Source organism: Vombatus ursinus, unplaced genomic scaffold, assembly GCF_900497805.2.
Source record: "Vombatus ursinus unplaced genomic scaffold, bare-nosed wombat genome assembly UNPS02014813.1, whole genome shotgun sequence".
Classification (NCBI taxonomy): Eukaryota; Metazoa; Chordata; class Mammalia; order Diprotodontia; family Vombatidae; genus Vombatus; species Vombatus ursinus.
In genome coordinates, this window is record NW_020954591.1 from 19,801,546 (window position 1) to 19,824,828 (window position 23,283).

Here is a 23,283-nt window from a genome sequence, read left to right on the forward strand (position 1 = left end):
CATGGAAATTTACAAAAGTGGATTTTAGACTTGTTAAATTCTAATCTAAGATTAAATTATGTTTTCTATTCTCAGGGGTAAGAACATGATATTTGTAGTGGCCTCTAATTTTGTTGGCAACAATACTACAATTGGCTAATTGGAAGCAAGAGAAGTACCTGTGAACATAAATATATGTTTACTATCACACTCCAAAGACATACGATCCAGAATTAAAAGATTAAATCAGAAACTCAGTATAAGTTTTCTAGTCTCTTGGGAATTTTCTGTATTTTTTATTTCTGCTGTGGGTCTGAATAAATACTGATAAAAATATCAGTATTTGAATTAGAATTATAATAAAGTATTTATCAAAAACTGTGAACCAAGTGCTTAATTTTCTACATATTCTTTAAAACTTCAAAAAAGAGTGGATAATGTAAGAAAAAATTTAAAACAATACTTATTTACTCTAAAATATTTGATTCATCTTATAATTTTTTATTTTAATGCTATTCACTATAAACTATGTAGGAATGTATACATTTTCATTTTAATTCCTCCTAATTTTTTGCTTTCTAAAAATACTATAAGCCCTCTGAAGGCAATAAACTTTATCCATTGAGGAGGTGTCAAGAAAGAAGGTTCCTCTCCTTATTAGACGGTGACCTTTCAGGCCAATACTGACAAGTTTCAGAAAACTTCTTTTCTTTGATAAAGATTGTGGTTTAAGCAGTCTCTCATACCGGACTTTAGAATTCAGCTTAACATTTATTAAGCACCTATTATGTGCTAAAGTGTTGGGAATACAAAGACAAAAACCCACGAGTCCACAATTCAGGGCAGATGCTCAGCAGCCCAAAGAGCAGGCAGCTTCCATACCCACAGAAGTCTAGCTCAGCTCCACTTCCCCCAGTGAGAGTTCTTGCCCTGTCTGCTGTCAACTGGCTTGATTTTTAACCTTCTGTTCTCCCTTTCACCAAAGGAACAAGGGAAAAATTGTTGGCACTGTCCCTCTGAGAAGCAGGAAAGATCAAAAATTCTGGGACAAAGACCAGAAGGCTCCAAAGAGAAACTAACCTAAATCCCTTGTCCCAGTGAGGGTTCTCAGATCAGGATAATCAGATCATCCCCAGATTTCTGTTCTCTGACTTATAGACTCCTCAGAGCTGAGCTCCAAAAAGAAATCTTGAAATCAATTGACTTGTGACCTCATCTGCATCTTAGTAATTTTCCTTAACTACTATATCCTCAATAGCCATCTTTTTTTCCTAGTCACCAATGAATTGAGCATGCCTTGTGTGTCTTTCACTTTCCCTGTTATGTTTTGACTCCTAGTCTCTGCCTCACTCTCTTTACAAGTAATCAATCACAAATGAATTTTCTTTCACAAATGAATCAAACAAAACCTGATTGCATAAAGCAATAGATCTTTTAATGTGATAAGTTTAACTCACACAAAAGGAGGAAGTTCAAGGGCTCAAGTGAAGTGGGGGCAGGTTTTGAGCTGGGAGGAGGGATGGAGGGGGGTGCTGTGGGGATGTTTAAGGCAAAGGATACAACCAATTCTCAGTGTCCAGAGAGAGTGGACACAACTGACTCTGGATTCATAAGCTTTAGATGAAATGATCTTTAGGCCATGGCAAGATGAAGAAGGAGGTTAACAGTGGTTCTTCAGAGCAGCTGTCCTCAAACTTAGCACACCAGTTTCCTACAAGATCCATCCTTCCCAGTAGGTACAAGATCACCTTCACTACAAGAAAGCTCACTCAGGTTTTATAGTAAAGAAGAATGACAATACCAGGTACTGATTAATGGAAGTACTAGTTAGTAGAGCAGTGGTAAGAAAGTTTCTAGAGCTAACTATGGTGGCAAGTGCTTATAATCCCTATAATTGGAGAGGCTAAGGGTGGCACATCACTTGAGTTTAGCAGTCCTGAGGTGCGGTATGGCTGAGCCAGTCCAGATGTCCATACTAAGTCCAGCACCATTATAGTGAACCCTGGAGAGCTTCAAGGGGTTGCTTAAGGAGGGACTAACCAGCCCAATTTGGAAATGGAGTAGGACTTTAGTGGAAGATTTTTTTTTCTTTACCATGGCCCTATCAAATATCACATTAGAAGATTTTCTTAAGTATAGTTATCCCTTCCACATTGTGACTTTCCCCATCATGGTTTTGCTGTATCACAGGTTTGCATAAGAAATTAAATGAGGGGGCGGAGCCAAGATGGCAGAGTAAAAGCAGTGATCTGCTTGATCTCCCCCCCAACCCCTCCAAATACCTATAAAAAATGGCTCTGAACAAATTATAAAGCAGCAGAACCCACAAATAGACAAAGTGAAACAAATTTCTAGCCCAAGACAACCTAGATGATTGATCAGAAAGGTATATTGCTCTGGGCTGGGAGAGGAACATAGTTCAGCATGGGTGCACAGGCCACAGCGAACCTGGAGCAGCTCTCAGAGGACTGAATCGCAGGCAGTTGTGGCAGTTTGCAGACTTCTCAACCCATGAACGCCAAAGACAACTTATAAGGTCAGTGGGAAACATCTGTTTCTGTGATGAGAGAGAAGCCCAGGGTTCCAGCCCCATTCCCCAAACTCAGCCCCCTTCTGAGCTTCCAACCCACAGACTGAGAGGGAATCCAGTAGCTGATTACAGGGGGATTGCAGGGATCTCTCTGCTGGTGCAGGATTCTCTTGCTTTGCTCATGCTTGGATCTGGGTGGCGGTCCTGGGGTGAGGAGGAATGCTGGTGTGGTGGCTTGTAGTGGCAGTGGAAAGGAAATCCTCCTCCCAGTTCCAAGACAGAAAAGAGTGTTTGTGGTCACTCATAGGATGGAGCACAGGACAGAAAAGGAGTAAATACCTCACCGTTGATCATAGCACCTTGGAAGAACTGAAAATTTACAGGTCCCTGGAAGTATCTCTGAAAACAGCTGCACAAAACCCCTGAAGCTTGGGACAGTATATTCTCCACACTGGAAAAAGACCCCTACCTAACAAACAAAGAGTTTATAACTCAAGTAATTGGCCAGGATCATGAGCAAGCAGCGCAAAAAGAGTCAGACTATATTATCTTACTTTGGTGACAAAGAAGATCAAAACATACAACCAGAAGAAGACAACAAAGCCAAAGCTTCATCCAAAGCCTCCAAGAAAAATATGAATTGGTCCCAGGCCATGGAAGAGCTCAAAAAGGATTTTGAGAAGCAAGTAAAAGAAGTAGAGGGAAAACTGAGAGTGATGCTAAAGGAGACCCCAAAAAATACTGAAGAAAATAACACCTTAAAAAATAGCCTAACCCAAATGGCAAAAGAGGTCCAAAAAGCCAATGAGAAGCATGTCCTAAAAAGCAAAATTGGCCAAATGGAAAAGGAAGTCCAAAAGCTTACTGAAGAAAATACTTCCTTAAAAATTAGAATGGAGCAATTGGAAGCTAATGACAATTTGAGAAATCAAGGCACTGTAAAACTAATCCAAAAGAATGAAAAAATAGAAGAGAATGTGAAATATCTCATTGGAAAAACAACTGACCTGGAAAATAGATCCAGGAGAGAGAACTTAAAAATGATTGGACTATCTGAAAGCCATGATCAAAAAAAGAGCCTAGACATCATCTTTCAAGAAATTATCAAGGAAAACTGCCCTGATATTTTAGAACCAGAGGGCAAAATAGAAACTGAAAGAATCCACTGATCTCCTGAAAGAGATCCCCAAAGAAAACTCCTAGGAATGTTGTAGCCAAATTCCAGAATTCCCAGGTCAAGGAGAAAATATTGCAGGCAGCCAGAAAAAAACAATTCAAGTATTGTGGAAACACAATCAGGATAACACAAGATTTAGCAGCTTCTACATTAAGGGTCTGGAGGGCATGGAGTATGATATTCCGGAGGGCAAAGGAGTTAGGACTACAACCAAGAATCACCTACCCAGCAAAACTGAGTATAATCCTTCAGGGTAAAAAAATGGTCATTCAATGAAATAGGGGACTTTCAAGCATTCCTGAGGAAAAGACCAGAGCTGAATAGAAAATTTGACTTTCAAATATAAGACTCAAGTGAAACATGGAAGACATAAACAGGAAAGAGAAATCATAAGAGACTTATTAAGGTTGAACTGTTTACATTCCTGCAGGGAAGGATGATATTTGTAACTCATGAGTCCTTTGTCAGTATTAGGGTAGTGGGAGGGGGAAAAAAATTATATGTATGTATAGATAGATAGATAGATAGATAGATAGACAGATAGAGGGTGCAGGGTGAGTTGAAGATGAATGGGGTGATATCGGAAAATAAAATTAAGGGGTGAGAGAGGATTGTACTGGGAGAAGGAGAAAGGGAGAAGTAGAATGGGGTAAATTATCTCACATGAAACAGACAAGAAAAGGCTTTTACAGTGGAGGGGAAATGGGGGCAGGTGAGAGGCAATGAGTGAATCCTATTCTCATAGGATTTGGTTTACGGAGAGAATAACATACACAATGGGGTATGGAAATCTATCTCACCCTACAAGAAAATGGGAGGGGAGGGGACAAGAGAGCAGAGGGTTGATAGAGGGAGGGCAGATTGGGGGAGGAGATAATCAGAAGCAAACACTTCTGAGGAGGGACAGGGTCAAAAGAGAGAATAGAATAAATGGGGGATAGGATAGGATGAAGGGAAATATACTTAAGTTTTTTACAATGTGACTACTACAGAAGTGTTTTACATGACTACACATCTATACCCTGTATGGAGATGCTTGCCTTTTCAATGAGTATGGGTGGGGAGGGAGGAAGGGAGAAAATTTGTAACCCAAAGTTTTAAAAACACATGTTAAAAATTAAAAAAAAAAATAAAAAAAAATAAAAATTAAATGAGAATTTTGGGGAAGTTTTGTGGAAGCCACAGACAACACACAAAGGCTAGCAGATGACAGAAAAAGTTTAGAAACTCAGGATTGCATAAAATGTACATATAGTATTGTATAATATCACTAGATTTGATCTTTTAATACCATAATAATTTAGACTTCTTCTCTGGTATGAAGGGAAAGCCAAAAATTTTATGCAGATTTTCCAGGTCTCAGAGGTGCCACACCCCAACCCCCCACAATGTGGAAAGGATAACTATAGTTTGAAATTAGTCAACAAAAAGTTAAACATAGATAAGTTCTGCAATAAATGGCTTCAAATTAAATTAATAAGAATCTGCACATGGAGAGAGCCACTGGGGTTACCTTCTTTCCCTCCTTCCAGCGACTATTTGAACTGATCCTTCCCTGTTCTAGATCTAGGAAAACCTGTATTTCACTTGTCACACTTAATATTGAATGAATACAAATATCAATGCTGTTATTCCCAATCATTTTTGAGGTCTAGTGACCTAAAGAATATCTGTCTCCAAGGTAATCCACTGGAAAAAAAAGGTCACTGGCATTGAGTAGTTCTCTATCTCAAGATAAAGAAAGAATACAAATATCATTGACTCCAGCTTGTCTCAACACCTTTAATCATTTTCTGAATGATTCATGATCCAACCTGTGAATTGATTGCCCAATTCATTGTATCATTTACACACACACACACACACACACACACACACACACACACACACATTACATTGGCCATTAAAGGTAGTTGTTTCAATCAGTTACTTCAAATTGCCCACCTTGGCTGATCAGCTGCAAATATGAGTAGGGTATAGAATGCAAGGCCTTGAAACAGGTTGGACCTTTCCAGGAAGTTAGGTCAGTTCATGAGGGACTAATGCTGGACCCTGCTTTCACACTAGGTTCTCCAGTCAATCTGGCTTCCAAACAGACACTGAAATAAATCCCTATGTAAGTTTTCTTATTTCTCTCTCACCCTGCTATGTTTTAGAGAAAGATAACCAGACCATGGGAGTTAAAGGCACCAGGGAAATAATGAAATTTCCCCTTCTCCATAGGGAATGGATTGAATCAACCAATAAACATTTATTTACTCCCACTGTGTGCCAGGCACTATGCTAAGTGCTGGAGAAACAAAAAGAGGCGAAAGCTCCCTGCTTTTAAGGAGCTTACAATCTAATAGGAGAGACAATAAACATATGTGCGAACAAGCTATATGAAGGATAAATAGGAAATTATTATCAGAGGGAAGTCATTAGAATTAAGAGGGGTTGACAAAGGCTTCCTATAAAAGATGGGATTTTAGTTGAGACTTAAAGGAAGCCAGAGAGGTCAGTAATCCAAGAGAAGAAAGAAGAATGTTTCAGGCATGAGGGACAGCCATGGGACTTGCCCATTGCCAAGATATGATATGGTGTGTCTTGTTTGGGGAACAGCCAGGAAACTAGTGTCATTGGATCAAACAGTACATGGGAGGGAGTAAGGTGTAAGAAGACTGAAAAGATAGGAGGGGTCTAGGTTATGAAGAACTTTGAACATGGAACAGCATTTTGTATTTCATCCTGGAGATGACAGGAGGCCATTGAAGTTTATTGAGTAGGGGGTGTGACATGATTAAATCTATGCTTTAGGAAAATCACTTTAGTGATTGAAATGGGGAGAGATCCACCAGCAGGCTATTGCAATAGTCCAGGCATGAGGTGATGAGGGCCTGTGCCAGAGTAGTGGCAATGTCAGAGGAGAGAAGGGGGCACATTGGAGAGATATTGCAAAAATGTTGCAAAGGTGACAGATCAGATATGGTGGGGGAAGGACACCTAAAGATTGAGTCAGAAGTACATTAAAAAAAACAAATTCCTGGGTGTTGCTACTGCACAGTCATATTGCAAGTACCCTCTGAACTTCCAGCCTTCTTTATGCTCAAAGTTGCCCCTCCTCAGTTGCTGTCCTCAGAAGGAGAAGGCAGCAGCAGCCAAAGGGTGGGATCAAAGGGGGAGAGGAAATTCTCTGGTTTGGGGGGAAAGCAAACTGTAGAGTGAAGTGTCTATCAAAAATGGGGGCAGGAAAGAAATGTGCACCTCAGTGCATAACACACTAGAAGGTACCCTAATTCTTCTAGACACTCATAAGCCTAGTCCCTACGAGTTCTGCCACCCACCCCTACTTGCAGAGCCTCAGCCATTCTTGTCCAAAAATAAAAAATAAAACTTCCTATCAAGTCATAGAACAGATAAAGAGGAGGGAACCTGTTTAATTTGTATACTTGTATAATGCAAGTCCATTGCATAAGACTTCTCTTGGGTGAAGAATTACTCAATTCTCCGTGCCTGCCTGAGGGGCAGACTTCATAAGAGGAGAGATCTTGGGAGAAAAGAGCTCTTAATTCTGACTTCAAGAAATGATACACATGGTTCCAGGTCCTCTTTAGGGAGAGGTACCTGGTAAGAGAGAAGGACTGTGGGAGGAGCTGTTATTCCTAGGAGTCAGCACCTATTCCCTGGCTACCACACTAAAGACTTTAGAGAATTTACCCTTGGGTGAGATACAGGACTTGGTTTCATAGTTGGTTGAGCTGAGATAACTTGCTTCAAATGGGACAACTCATTTACTCTGTATTTTTATTTATTTATTTTTATGAGATTTTGAGTTCTAAATTTTCCCTCCTTCTTCCCCTCCCCAAGATAGCATGCAATCTGATATAGGCTATGCAAGTACAATCATATTAAACATATTTCCACATTAGTCGTATTGTGAAAGAAAAATCAGAACAAAAAGGAAAAACCACAAGAAAGGAAAAAAAGAGAAAATAGTATGCTTCAATCTGCATTCAGACTCCATAGTTCTTTCTCTGGATGTGGATAGCATTTTCTATCATGAGTCTTTTGGAATTGTCTTAAATCATTGCATTGCTCAGAAGAGTTAAGTCTATCAAAGTTGGTTATCACATAATGAGGCTATTACTCTGTACAATGTTCTTCTGGTTCTGCTCACTTCACTCAGCATCAGTTCGTGTAAGTCTTTCCAGGTTTCTGAAATCCATCTGCTCACATTTCTTATGGAACAATAGTATTCCATTACATTCATATACTACAACTTGTTCAGTCATTCCCCAAGTGATGGACATCCCCTCAATTTCCAATTCTTTGCCACTACAGAAAGAGCTGCTCTAAATATTTTTGTACATGTGGGTCCTTTTCCTTTTTTATGATCTCTTTGGGCTACTATTGCTAGATCAAAGGATATGTACTAGTCCTTTGGGCATAGTTCCAAATTGCTCTCCAGAATGGTTGGATCATTTCACAACTCCACCAACAATACATTAGTGTTCCAATTTCCCCACATCTTCTCCAACATTTATCATTTTCCTGTTTTGTCATGTTAGCCAATCTGATAGGTGTGATGTGGTACCTCAGAGTTGTTTTAATTTGCATTTCTCTAAGCAATCATTTACTTTGTATTGCCTAGCATATTCCAATGTATATAATTTCTCTGATTTCTGTTTGCCATTGGTTAAGATAAATGGAGTTTGTCTGCTATTTACTATGTTTCTCTTCTGTAACTTGCATCTGATGAAAAGAGAGACAAGCCTTCGGACATACACACACACACACACACACACACACACACACACACACACAAACATATATACATGCATACCTTGGGGAACTCCTCCCATTAAGAGATAGCTATCAGGAGAGTGATTTGAACCTAAAAATTATTTTCCCTACACTAAAAGTATTTAATTCTAGCCTAGCACCTTCTTTCTGAGGAGAGAAGAGCAGTCACCTTTATGGCCTTAACCTTCTGCTTCCCTCCTGGCAGGGTGAGCAAAGGAGATTTTAGAAACAGCTATTCATTCTTCCCAGTGATCCACATCTAGAGGGACCCATGTGGACACAAATAAACCAAGTGGGCAACACACATCCTATACTTAGTAAATAATTTGAAAAATCTTCACAATTTTTATGCAGATTTATGACAGCCTCTTGCCCAACCAGACTATAAAAAATAAAGGAAGCCAAATTCAGCATCAGCTTCTTCCAGAATAATGCAAAAAACAAAAATGTAACATACAAAAAATGGAAAAATATTAGGAAATTCTTATTAAATAAAACTTTAAGCAAAACATGAAGGGCCTAACAGCCTAGAAATTAGATTTATTCTTTTCAGAAACAGCTTTAAAATATCTAAAGACATGAGCAAGTGAACCATGGAATGAATTGCAAAATAGAAATCATAAAGGAGCCAAGACACACAAAAACTAAAAATCTAGTGATGGCTGTGAAACTTCTGGAATCTAAGGTATTTTTTATAGCCACCCTGAAATCATAGATGTGTTTCTGTTTTCTGTGTTTTCCATTCCCTCTTATTCAAAGATTAGTTACAAATGTGTTATAGTACTCTGGTGCAAATGAAATTTTATACAATCACTTTGTTCCTGTTATTCCAAAGAATATAAAGTAAAATTTCTATCCAATATGTGTCACCAGAGAGCAATATAATATTGAAATTTTGGGGACTAGGTGTCAGAACTTTGAAGACATTGCAGGAGCTAAATATCTCTGATTCTTCTCAGATCAAACAACATTACAAATGGTATTAGCACTTTAATTTTACAATACTACCTTACAGTATGTCTCTCTAAAGCCACAGTTAGAATACCACAATATTATATCATTCCATTTTCTTACTAAAGTTTGGTGTTCCTTTTTTAGATGATTTGCAAAAGTCAAAAAAGGTTAAGAAAACAAAAGTAGATGCTAATGAAAAGACTAAAGTATAAACCAAGTATAAGGGTTAAAGCATTTGAAATCGCCAAATCTAGTGAAGTAAAAACTATGCTGTCATTGAGTTGTGCTGCAGCAAGATAAGTCATTTTGAATTACTGGAAGAATATTCTGTTTGTAAGAAATAATCAAGTGGTCAAAGGGGCTACAGCTAAATAGGCACATTGATATCCTTGTGGAGATGTAAATTGATCCAACCGTTCTGGAAAGCAACTTGGAACTATAATTGAAATATTACTAACCTGTGCTTATGATTTGACCCAATGATATCACTACTAAGCCTATTCCCCAAGGAGATCAGAGAAAAAAATAAAAGGCCCTATATGCACAAAAGTCTTTATAGCTGCTCTTTTTTGGTGGCAAAGAACTGAAAACTAAGGAGATACCCATTAATTGAGGACTGAAAAACTATAGTATATAAATATAATAGAGGCAGCTTGATGCTGATGTAGTGCGCAGAGCACTGGGTCTGGAGTCAGGAAGATACAAACTACCTCAACATAGTGATGTCATTTTGGTCCTCTTCAAGAACAAAGGATAACAACCAACCAACCAAGCAGCTGTGTGACCCTGGGCATGTCACAACTTCTGTGTCAGTTTCTCATCTGTAAAATGAGGATAATAATAGCACCTACCTCCTGGGGTTATTGTGAGGATCAAATGAAATAATATTTATAAAGAACTTAGCACACTGCCTGGCATACAGTAGGTACTATATAAATACTAGCTATCATCATCATTATTATTGTTGTTGTTGTTGTTATACAATTATGCTGTAAGAAATGATAAAAGGGACAGTTCCAAAGAAAACTTGAAAGACCTTATGAAGTGATGCAAAGTAAAGTTAGCAGTACCAGGAAAACAATTTATACTATGAAAATAACATTGTAAAAGCATTTTTGAAAGATTTAAGAACTCAGATTTTTACAATGACCAACCATAATTACAGAGGACTGAAAATGAAGAATGCTACCCACTTCCTGATATGTGATGGACTCAGGATGCAAATGAGACATATTTGAGACATGGCTAATAGGGGAATTTGTTTACTTGGCTATGCACATTTGTTACAAGGTTTTTATTTTTACCTTTTTTCCCCAGTGCCAGAGTGGGAGGGTTAGGTATGAGGGAAAGAAAATAAATGCTAATGTTAATTTTTTTATAATAATAAAACTTAATTTTTAAACACCTTTAGCATGATGAAGGAGCTCCAAGTTGGAGACTGAGAACCTAGGTTCAAATACTGACTTTCCTACTTGCTATCTTTGTGACCTTGAGAAAGTTACATCACTTCTCTAGAGCTCAGTTTCCTAATCTATAAAATAAAGGGGTCAGAATGGATCTCTAAGGTGTCTTTCAGCTCTGGATTTATAGATCCAACATACAAAATCAGCTTACAAAACAAATTATAGAAGTAGTTTAATTACACAACAAATGGATTCACCTAAAGATTCCCTTTAATATCTAACTTTTCTAGTACCTTGAACTTTTAAAAGGTCCAGATATTAGCAGTGAAAAATGACAGACAAGATTAGATTCTCAGGTGGAGTTGCCCAGTCTTGACCCAGCAGAAAAGTCAGAGAGAGAAATGAGGGAAACCTCACAAAGTATACCTAGGTCTTTCATTTCAGGAGAAAACTCCTGACACAGTTTTATATAATGATTAGATAAGTGCCACCCTACCACTTTTCCTTAACCCCGAATTAGCCTTTTGCCAGACCCAAGTTTCCAAATCAGCAGAATTAGATTATTTAGAGTAGCAGTTTGCATGTGCTGGACACAACTCCCTCCCAAGAATCGAAATCTAATTTTTTACTATAGGCGTAAAATTAATTTAAAAGACATTATAAGAGGACTTGGTTTCTTTAAATGTTATACATGTTGTACATGGGTGAATAAACAAATATTATTACAGCAAAGTTCATGACTTTATGGTGAGAGTTGATGATAATGTTTTAACACTGTTCTTTTGAAATCATATACATCAAGACAACCTTCTATGGGGTATATTGCCTGCACTGGTGTCAAATTATACTTTAGAAACTAATATACAATTACTGGTCAAAGTTAATAATCACAGTGCTCTTCCTTTAAAATCTTTTTTATGTCCTAAAAAACCCAAGATGTACATAATAGAGATTCCTTGTCATAGAACTTCATATAACAGAGCTTCAAATTAAGTTCATGGTTTCATAGACAACTTTTTCTATTTTTGGTATATGGAAATATTGTTTGTGTTTTTCAAGTTCATAATTAAGAAAGAAAAAATGTAAAGAACAGAAGGAAGTTAAGGAGGACAGAGACACAGACAATCTGGGAAGTATTGGTACTGCCATTTAAAATGTATTAAATACTTTTTTAAAAAGCTACACATTAATAAAGATTCATAGTTTCATAAGGAAATATTCATAATTATTTATGTTTGTCATATTTGTAATAAAAATTAAAGAAAAATCTTTATCCTTTTTACAGACAAAGGCAGTACAGCTCTTTACACTAGCTGCTCCTTGACGAAGACTGAATAGTTTCAGAAGAACAGATTGCATGAGCAGCAGGACTTATTACTAATGAGAATGTGGTGAGTTCTGCAGTAGCCCATTATTTCCAGTTAAAGGAAGGAAGACTTCATGGGCTGAGCATAATGGGAAATAGCCTTCACTGAGGGACATATTTCTCCATTCCTGTCTCACTGTGTCCCATAATCAGCAAGGGCATGTAACTGCTTGGCAAACATTCTAAAAGAAAAAAAAAAGATGCCTTTGTGTGTTCATTTGGTAAGTGGTATGGTCTCCCAGGTTCTCTTATGTGAATGGTCTCTTCACCTCCTCTTGGGTGACAGCTTCAGTTTCTCAAAGAGAAATTATCTGGCTAGCTAGGTGCTGACAGTATATGTCTCTGCTAGCCAATGCCATTTTCTCATTGCTATTGTGAGTAAAGTTTTAGGAGCCAGGGTCACAATTAAAAGCTGCATGGGAATAATACTACTACTGAGCTACATGATTGACACATTTCCTAGTCAATTAGATAAAGAGGAATTTTCTTCCCAAGCAACATTTTAGAAATACACAGACTCCTTATACTATATTGTATGATAAGTTCAAAATAAATGCAAGACCTGAATATGAAAAGTCACACTTAAAACAGAAAGATTGGTATCCAGTACCTTTCATAGCTAGAGGAGATCATAAAAGATAAAAAGACCATTTTGACTGCATGAAATGTTTTTGTATGAATAAAATCAGCAAAGATAGAGTAGCATGAAAAATAGAAAGGAGAGAAGCATTTATGTCAGTATCAACAATAAAAGTCTATTGTGCAAAATATGCAGAGGGGTGACACAAATACGTAATATCAAAAGGCCTTCACTAATATGTCATGGAACCTCTAAACAAAACATTTTTCTAAAGATATGTTCAAACTATATGTTACCACATTAAAATATGCTCCAAATCTCTCATAGTAAGAAGAATGCAAATTAAAACAACTTTTATTTCATGCCATACAAATTGGCAAAAACAACAAAAGTTGAGAAGTCAATATTGGAGCGGCTATGGGAAGATAGGCACACTGAGACACTAGGAAACTGTTCAACTATTCTAGATTTAAATTTGGAATCATACAAAAAAAGTAACCAAGTTGGTGATACCCTGCAATCTCACTGAAGTACATAGGCATCAAGAAAGACAAAGACAAAAACAAAAGTCTAATATAGATCAAAGTATCCATAGCAGCACACTGTGGAAACAAAGAATTGGAAACAAAGTAGGTGTGCATCAATTGAATAGATAAAATAAACAAATAAAAAACACTGTGGTAGATGAATGCAATGGGAATATTATTGTGCATTAAGAAATGGCAGAGATGTGGATAGAGCATTGGACCTGCATTTAGGAAGACCTGAATTCAAATTTGACCTCATACACTTTGTAGATGTGTAAACTGGTCAAATCATTTAACCTCTCAGCTCAGTTTCCACATCTGTAAAATGGGGAAAATAATAGCACCTACTTCTCAGGGTTATTGTGAGGATAAAATGGGATCATATTTGTAAAATTCATTTAGTAAGTGCTATAGTCTCCCAGGTTCTCTCACTGTGAATGATTCTTTTCACCTCCTATTGGGTAATAGCTTCAGTTTAAGGCTTTGCAAACCTTAATGTGCTATATAAAGGCTAGCTATAATTTGTGCATAGTGATGAAGAGTAAAATACACAGAACCAAGAGGCCAATATATACAATGACTACAACAATTATAATATTGAAATAGCATCTGTGACACCGTTTTGTCTTTAGCTACCATTTTGTGAAGTTGTCTCAAGGTCACCTGAGTTTGGAGAAATCACTAGATGGCCTCTACAATCCCTTCTACTCACCAAGATTTTGGGGACCTTTCCAACTCAATTACAGTGTTTAAAAAAAACACTGTGACATCACTCTTGATAAAGTAAAAAAAAAATATGACAATGCTTTTTAATATAAAAGATTTATCCTCTTTTATAAGTTATACTTAAACATTTATTTTTTAATTGAAATATAAAATAACCCATTAGTACTATATCAACAAAGCATATGAAGGACTTTTAAAATTGTCAAAGAAAATCTGAGTTCAGAAAACACAAAAATTATGTCGATTATAAATTGAATGAAGCTATAATATAAAATCAAAGAAAATTATTTTGGAAGAAAGTTAACATAAACACTAGGTGGTGCTGTGGGAATATACAAGCCTCTGCCTGGTCCCAACAGAATCCACGTTCATGTTGCCTGTCAGTTAATTACCTGCTGGCTCTACTCCCAACCTTACATCTCCTGGTGAGTTAGTTATATCATCTTCTAGAGAAGAGGTACCTAACCTTTTCTGTGTCATGAATCCCTCTGACAGTCTAGTAAAGCCTATGGATCCTTCCTTAGAATAACGTTTTTAAATGTATAAATTAAGATACATAGGATGAAAAAGGAAACCAATTGTGTTGAAATACAATTATAAAAAAAACTTTTTTTCAGTTCACAGACCTCAAGCTAAGAACTCTTCTAGAGGTATGTTTGTATTTTAGTCATTTCACTTAGTCTCACCCCTTCTTTTCCTTCCCAATGAGCCTTTGGAACCTCTAAGCAAAATTTTGACATTCCAAATGCTACAATCTATAATGTCAAGCTCCTCCTCATGAGCAACAAACATTTGCTGAGCTGCCACTTAACAAATTCCAAATAAAATGAGCATTTACACATATAAAGTAGAGCAGAAAAACAGTATTGCACATAAAATTACATACAGGCTGTCTTTTAAGTGCATGATAATCAACATATAAGTTTCAGAGATGTCCTGCTTGTCTGTGATTCCTTTTGATTCTTTCCCATTGTTTTCTGGGAACTCAAGTCTCACATGCAGAGTTAGAACTATGATTCATAGTTAGAATCAAATTAATAAAAGCACGTTAAAACACAAGCATTATTGAAAATTAGCATCAGTTATCAATTTGTTCTTGAGTCGTTTTTTCAGTGGTGCCTAATTCTTTGTGACCCCATTTTGGGGTTTTCTTGACAAGGATGCTGAAGTATTTTGCCATTTCCTTCTCCAGCTCTTTTGACAGATGAGGAAACTGAGGCAAACAGGGTTGAATGACTTGCCCAAGATCACACAGCTATTAAATATCTAAGCCTGGATTTGAATTCACCAAGAGGAGCCTTCCTGGGCACTCTATCCACTGTGCCACCTAGCTGCCAGTTATCAATTACCTGTTCACACAACTACAAATTTTAACCTCCCAATCCAAATCTTCAAGAATGAAAGGGAGTAAGTACAGCCAGAATATTAATTAGCATGATCTGCAAGTCACTTCACATTGCTGACCAGTATAGATACAACTCTGACTGCCACCCACTAAGCAGGTTGGTTCGTTTTTCATCTCAACTTGCTGCATTTGCCCCCCAACACTTGTACCTTTCTCTCACCAAGTAAATGTTGCCTGACTAATCCCAGCAATGGCAAAAGACTGGGGGAAATCATCCAGTAGACATGCTTCCTCACTAAGACCCCACAATCCCCCAACATTTAATTTCTGCTCCCTTCAGCCATTCCCATTCTAGGCAATAATCAGGCAAGCAAAACTGATATCAGCACATTAGGACTTCTGGTAGGACCATTAAATCTTTAACTCATAACAAACAAAAACAAAAAAAACACCTTGATAAAATATATATAACCACTTACCAGGAGGACTAACAGTCCTGTTATTTTCCCTAAATAACACAAGAATAAAAGGCATGTTAACTGTAAGACAATGAAAAAGGGAGTGAAAAATAAAAACATACATAAAATAATTATATCATTAAAGAAAAATAGACAATAAAAGTCATAACATATTGATTCAATTTATTTGTCCTCAAACAATGATTGGTAAACACAAAACAATTCTTAAAAATCATGTTAAAAAAAAATCACGTTCGATGTGCATATAATTGCTTTTCTATTTTCATTTAAATTCCAAACATGGAAACAGCCTTTATAGTACTACAAATATTTATTTGTTTTATTAATAATATTGTCAAGTCCTGCAGTATTAATTCAAGGGTAAATTCCAAAGATTTCAGGGATTAAAGACCTTGTTGTTCTTAAAGAGATATCAACAAGATAAACTGGAGAATAAACAGTTTCTCAGGGGTAGTAGGAAACTGAGCAAGTGTCAGTCATGAACAAAAAGTTAAGAAGTAAATATGATGATTCCAAGCTAATAAACAAGTTCAGGAATTTTCCCACAAATTTAGAGCCAGAAACAAGGAGTTTTAATTGTGATTACTGAAAGGACCTTTCCAGATCTTAGGCTGATTTTTAGTTGCCACTGTGGATTCCCAGTAGTACAGAAGGCACACTTCTACACATGCATTACCATAGGGCATGTCAACTGGTTATAACATGTAAATGAACTACAAATGGAAGCCAGTTTGCTTGTTTTTTTTCTTTTTTTCTTATTAATTTATTTTAATTTATCAACAATCACTTCCATAAGCTTTTGAGTTGTAAATTTTTCTCCCCCTCCCTCCTTACTACCCTCCCCAAGATGGTGCATAATCTGATATAGGCTCTACTTATACATTCCTATTAAACATATTTTCAAATTAGTGATTTTTTATTAATTTATTTTGATTTATCAACAATCACTTCCATATGCTTTTGAGTTTTAAATTTTTCTCCCCCTTCCTCCTCACTACTCTCCCCAAGATGGCGCACAATCTGATATAGGCTATACATATACATTCCTATTAAACATATTTTCACATTAGTGATGTTGTAGGTAAGAATTAGAACCAATGGTAGGAACCACCAGAAAGAGGACACAAAACTCAACAGAAGAAAAAATAATAGCAAATAGTATGCTTCAATCTGCATTCAAATACCATAGTTCTTTCTTTGGATATGGATAGTTTTTTTTCCATCACAAGGCCTTTGGAGATGTCTTAGATCCTTGTATTGCTGGGAAGAGTTAAGTTTATCAATATTAGTCATCGCACAACATGGCTGTTATTGTGTACAACATTCTCTTGGTTCTACTCACTTCACTCAGCATTAAACCATACAAGTCTTTCCAGGTTTTTCTGAAGTCAGCCTGTTCATCATTTCTTATAGCACAATAGTATTCCATTACATTCATGTACCACAACTTGCTTAGCTATTCCCCAATTGATGGGCATCCTCCCAATTTCCAATTCTTTGCCACCACAAAAAGAGCTGCTATGAATATTTTTGTACATGTGGGTCTTTTGCCAGTTTGCTTGTTATTGGTAACCATTTTACTTCCAATAATCTCAGTAGTGGGGCCCCATAGCTCATACATCCTGCTAATGATAATAACTCTTAGCCATAACAATTGGCAGTTTACAAGGCTGGTACCCTCTCATCAACTCTGTAAAGCATTGAATCACAAAAGCTCAAGAGCTGGAAGCAAAATCAAAGGCTGTCATCCTCATAGGTTTGCAAAATGTGTTCCAGGGACTCCTGGGGTTCCCTAAGACCCTTTCAGGGAGTCCTGAAGTCAAAATTCTTTTCATAATAGTACTAAGACACTTTAATTTCCAATATCAAAATATTAATAGATATGAGCCACATAAGCAAAAGCTCTTTGGGTGGGGGTTCAAAATAATTTCAAGGATTGTGAATGGGCCCTTGACCAAAAAGTTTGAGGTCGCCTGGTCTAACAATCAGGCTATGGTTATATAGTTAAGAAGACTTAACAGTGTAACCAGTGGTGAGCAGCAGCCACCAGCATCAACTGATTGTTAAATTTTCAGTGTGAGTATTCACACCTCATGAATAAGCAAACACTACAAATCAGGGCTTGATTTATTGTTTTGCTGATTGTCTAAACTTAAGAAAGTGATGAAGAAAATGGTAATAATGCAGATTAAACTTGAAAGTATGCCGTGCCACTTGGTTGTTGGGTTTTTTTTTTCCTGAGAGTCAGTTAAACATTTACCAGTGCACCCTTAGAATCTAGACCTACACAACAATCCCCTGTACAACATCGAATTTTACAGATGCTAGTTTGCCCCTCGTAGCTCTAATTATAATTCTAAAACCTCAGAAAGTTTTTTTTCATATTTCCCTTCTTTCTTCTAGAAAGTTAGCTGTTATTGTTGCAGTTTCATTCTTTACTTCCAGACATTTCTCTTCACTTGGTTTTACCGTGTGGATTTCATTACTCTTTGTATTAAGACCTCGTTTTTTTGCTTGCTCACTTCTTTGGTCTTCCCTTTAGTTTTCCTGCAAGGCTTCTTCTTTGAGGATTTCTTTCTTTTCCCCACCTTTCTGTTATTGTTGCTATTTTTTTTTTCATTTTACTTAGCATATTTGTTGTTATTTAGAGTTGGAACTAGGTTTAGTCACTACCACTCCATCTTTTTGAAAGTCCAACCAGCAGCCTACAACTTACTATACACATTTCTCAGATTATCACTTTTGATTCTCACCAGTCTGTGATGTATGTTGTACAACTATTCTCCCCATTTTATGGATAAGAACACAGAGTCAGAGAACACTTCATCAGCATATGAACTTTTTTGATCATTAGACAAGTCTCTCACATTAAGAGTACCACCAGTCAAATGAATTTTCATGGATAGTCAAAACCCTGTGATTCTTAAAAGTCTATGGTCCATTTTCTATTATTCTTCCCTTGTTATTACAGAGGAGTAAGGGGGCCACATAGACCTGACATCCATTTTGTAGTTTTCTTTGTTTTGTGGGTACCTTGGCCAAAGAATTTATTGACTGGTGGTCGGGCAGCTTTTGGTCAAGGTAGCTTTTGTTTTTTATTAGAGTCATAGAATGTCTGAGCTAGAAGGGAGGTCAGAGACCAATTAATCCATCGTTTTGTAGATGAGGAAAGCAATTTTAAGAAGCTTGTTCAAGTTAAATGATTGATTAGTATAGTAAATTAGAACCCAAGTTCCTAGATTCCTATCCAAAGCTCCTTTGCTGGGCAATGCTACTGTAATCTTCTTTTCTAGAAATTAAATTAATCCTATATTCTTGGCCTTTTACTTATTAAAGAAAATTATTACAAAAACAAATACAGGGAGAAGGAATATGATATTTTTAAAAAAAGAAAGAAAAGTGAAAGGTAATGTTTAGTAAATTTTTAAACTTTTAAAACCTTCCACAAGATGGCACCCTTGCCAAATATTTATTTTTCTTATTTGATGGGAGTCCTAGCTTTGTATTTTCAAAAGGGGGAAAAAATATTTGGTAGCAAAAGTACACCCACAAATTGCAGAATTTTCCAAAAGATGGCTAACTTGATGGATGGACCTTTGTGGATGACTGGAAAATTGTTCATTCATCTGCCTTTGCTAAATATTTGCTAGCAATTGAGTAGCCAAATATTATGCTTTGACCCATATACACTGGTTATATTGTTACAGTCCTCTAAGTAGGAAATTGGTCCAAATCACCGAGCCTTTGGAAACTCTAGGCAAATTTTTAACATTCCAAATGCTACATTCTATAATGCCAACCTCCTCCACATGAGCAACAAACATTTGCTGAGCTCCCACTTAACAAATACTAAATAAAGTGAGCATTTCCATACACAGAATAGAGCAGAAAAATAGTATTGAACATGAAATTACAAGTCTGGATTATGTACAGATTGCCTTTTAAATGTATGATAAATTCTACATGTAAGTTTCATAGCTGTCCTGCTTATTTGTGGTTCTTTCTGGCCTTCATTCTGATGTTTATATTTTATAAGAAATGTCTAAGAATTAAGTGTGATTCAATTTTTTAAATTATATTCCTTTTCTCCCTCCCCTATTATGACTCTCTCCTGTACCTAAACTTCTCACAGCTCCCTCTTAACATCTGTTCTCGCTTTTTTTCTCTACATTTTGCTACTGTCTCTGATTTCTGTGTCTGTCACTTCTATCCCAGACCCTCCAAAAATTGTTATTTCCCTTTTTTGTCATCTTTGCCCATCTGATACTGAGTTCTTACTTTGTACAAGGTTCTATTCCAGGTCCTGCTGGCCTTTCCAAAAAGTTCTGAAATCCTAGACTAATGTTCAAAAGATTCAGATGTTTAATATTATATACTATGATGACAATAACAACATCAACAACAGCAATAATAATAATAATAATAATAAACTTCTTAAGAGAGGCAGAGTGATAAGATGACTCTAGAACCAAGAAGAGCTTGGTTCAAGTCCTATCTCTGGGACATAATGGCTGTGTGACCCTGGATAAGTTATTTAATTTCTTAGCTCCTTCTCTCTTCTTCCACCTCCATCTTCCTACAACCCTGAAATTCTTTAAGACTAAAAGTTACAGGGGCAGCTAGGAGGCACAGTGAATAGAGCACCGGCTCTGGAGTCAGGAGGGCCTGAGTCCAAATCCGACCTCAGACACATTGAAAACTCACTACCTGTGTGACTCTGGGTAAGTCACTTAACCCCAATTGCCTCACTTTAAAAAAAAAAAAAAGACTAAAAGTTACAGAAAAAGTGCTGATGTGCACTGGTAAAGGGAATTTGCTCATCAGACATTCATTCCCTAAACCAATTACATCATTTGTCTGGTCCCCTCCCATCCCAATAAGTTTCTTAGCATGCAAATGTCCAGCTTAGTGGGCCTAATACCAGGGTAAAATAAAGTGTCAGGCTCAGGCTCACATTCAACAGGGGAGAGAGCTTGAGTTCCGCTAAGAGGTGGAAGCCTGAGATGCAGGTGGCACAGCATGGAAATGACCAGGGAATGGCTTAGCAGGTCCAAAACCAGGGCAAGATAAGGAGTCAGAAATATTTAATTTCAAGTCCTCTCTCCAAGACATACCAGTTCTCTGTAACAACTGTAGCAATTCATCTAACTTCTCAGTATCTTAGTCAATCGTCTAAGACTATAAGTTACAGTTGAGTTGCTGGTCCGTGCAGATGGAGGGAGTCTTGTACTGTGGAGGGAAAAAAGCAACACCAAATTTCATCAATGTGAAGAATTCCTCACATTGATAAAACCATAGCTCTCTCCCCCCAAACTCTCTCTCTCTCTCTCTCTCACACACACACACACACACACACACACACACACACACACACACACAAATAAATAAACAAAATTATGACACTCCAGAAAGTGAACTGGCTGCTTCCAGTGATGCTGACTGAGGTAAAAACTAAGTAGATGCTTTAGGGGTAGGAGCTGTCATAGTGTCCTTTTACTTTTGTTTCTTTTCTTTCTTTCTTTTTGTTGTACTTCTTGTTCCATGGGGCCTAAAGCAATACCTTCTATCATATGGATGCTTGGGCATTGCTGGCTGATTGGCTCTTAAAGTTGGCAAGGGCAACAAGCATGCTAAAGGCAAAGAAAAGATGAGCTTAGAGGCTCAGATTATCTTGACAATGGCTTAGTCCAGAGGTCATCAAATATTGGTCCTCCAGACTGGCCCATTTCTTCCTAAAATAAAGTATGGCTCCTGCAGCTTTATGTTCCTAATGAAATGTATTCTAGGTAGCATCTTCTCAAAAAAAAAAAAAAATTCAAGGGGAGCCGGAGTCAAGATGATGGAGTACAACCTAGCTCCCTACCACACCTCATCTAGAAAACTCATCAGACCAAACCCTGATCAGGAAAGCCAAGAAAGGTCATCATGAGTCATTTTTCCAGGCCAAGGTGGCTTAAATAGACAGAAAGAGAGGTCTGTGGATACTGAAGACAGGGTCTAGCCAAGAACACATTGAGCACAGAGCATTCCAGTACCTAGAGACCAAAAGTAAGTGAAAACTGGGCACCAGGGTAAGAAGCACCATAGCAGAAAAGATCCCAGGGGATCTCTAAACTAGCATGGGGTGCAGAAATGGGTGCCATCTGACAGTTCTGTTTTCTACTAGCTAGTTCTGGGTCCAAGTTCTGGGTTAATGGGATCCAAGATGAAGAGAAAAGTCATGAGCATGGACCCTGTGTGTGCTGAACAAGGAACAAGTTGTAGAAGCAAACCATAGCTCTGTGGTTCTGATCCCAGGAGCAGAGCAAGGACTCATTTCTAGCCTCCAGCCCAGTGTGGAGTAACCAGGAATGACCAGTAGAATAACCATTGGTTTCAGTGGTATTCAGTGAAATAACCAGGACAGGAGTCCCAAACCAAAGGGGAGCCTACAGTTCAGTCATTCTGAACTTGCAGAACCTCCCAGTGGGCCAACAGGAGCTAGTCCAGCAGCAGTCTACTGAAACTCCCAATCAGGAACAAACTGACAGACCTAAACCTGGGTCAAAAATCATAGAACTCAGACCAGGTGGGCAGTGAGCAGACCTCGCTCCAAATCACATCACTGAGAGCACTAAAAAAATGTGCAGGCCCTGAGCTTTGAAAGCAGCAGAAGGAAGGATGTTAACAGTACAGAAGCTCAGGCCAGAGTCCAGAGTCAAAAAGTAAATGGAAAAATGAGCAAATAAACAAACAAAAATAATCCCATCATAAAGTGCTTCTATGGCAACAGGGCAGCTCAAGACACACATCAAGAAGAAAACAATAGAGGGCAGCTAGGGGGTACACTGGATAGAGCACTGGCCCTGGAGTCAGGAGGACCTGAGTTCAAATCCAGCCTCAGACACGTGACATTTACTTAGCTGTGTGACCCTGGGCAAGTCACTTAACTCTATTGCCTAGTTTAAAAAAAAAAAAAAGAAAAGAATAACTTGATGAGTACAGCATCAAAGGAAAAAAAAATGAAACTTGGACACAAAGCCAACAAGAATTCCTAGAAGAGATAAAGCAAGAGATTTTTTTTTAGAGCTTAAAAATTGTTTTCAAAAACAAATGAGAGAGACTGAGGAGAAAATAGGGAAAGAAGTCAGAGCTGAAGAAGAAGGATATAAAAAGAGAATTAATAACTTAGAAAAAGAGGTGATGGAAGAAAATAACTTCTTGAAAAATAGAACTGAGATGAATACAGGGTTCTTGAAGCCACCCTGGTAGTAGTGGCTGCCTCCCCACCCTCCGTAGCTGTTTGCCCAAGCCCCGGCTGCCACAGGACACAGGTGATGAGCCACCCCCACCCAGTACCCCAACAGGGTGGTGACAGACAATGACGTTATAAGGAAATATCTCTTAATTGATGGTGATGGTGATGGTGATGGTGATGGTGATGGTGATGGTGATG

General features: G+C 37.6%; 1 protein-coding gene and 1 pseudogene across 2 annotated transcripts in view; both read left to right on the forward strand.

Annotated features, from left to right (window-relative positions):
• Positions 1-12,329, forward strand: part of MICU2 (mitochondrial calcium uptake 2) — a 178,282-nt gene extending 165,953 nt beyond the window's left edge. Inside the window, exon 13 of one of the 2 annotated variants that reach the window (XM_027835253.1) lies at positions 12,111-12,329. The gene's annotated coding sequence lies outside the window, so the exon portion shown is untranslated. Of the gene's footprint in view, positions 1-75; positions 365-12,110 lie in introns of those variants that run through there. The other variant, XM_027835252.1, reaches the window with a different exon arrangement.
• Positions 12,330-21,967: 9,638 nt separating this feature from the next.
• LOC114054430 overlaps positions 21,968-23,283 on the forward strand; it is a 1,854-nt pseudogene continuing 538 nt past the window's right edge.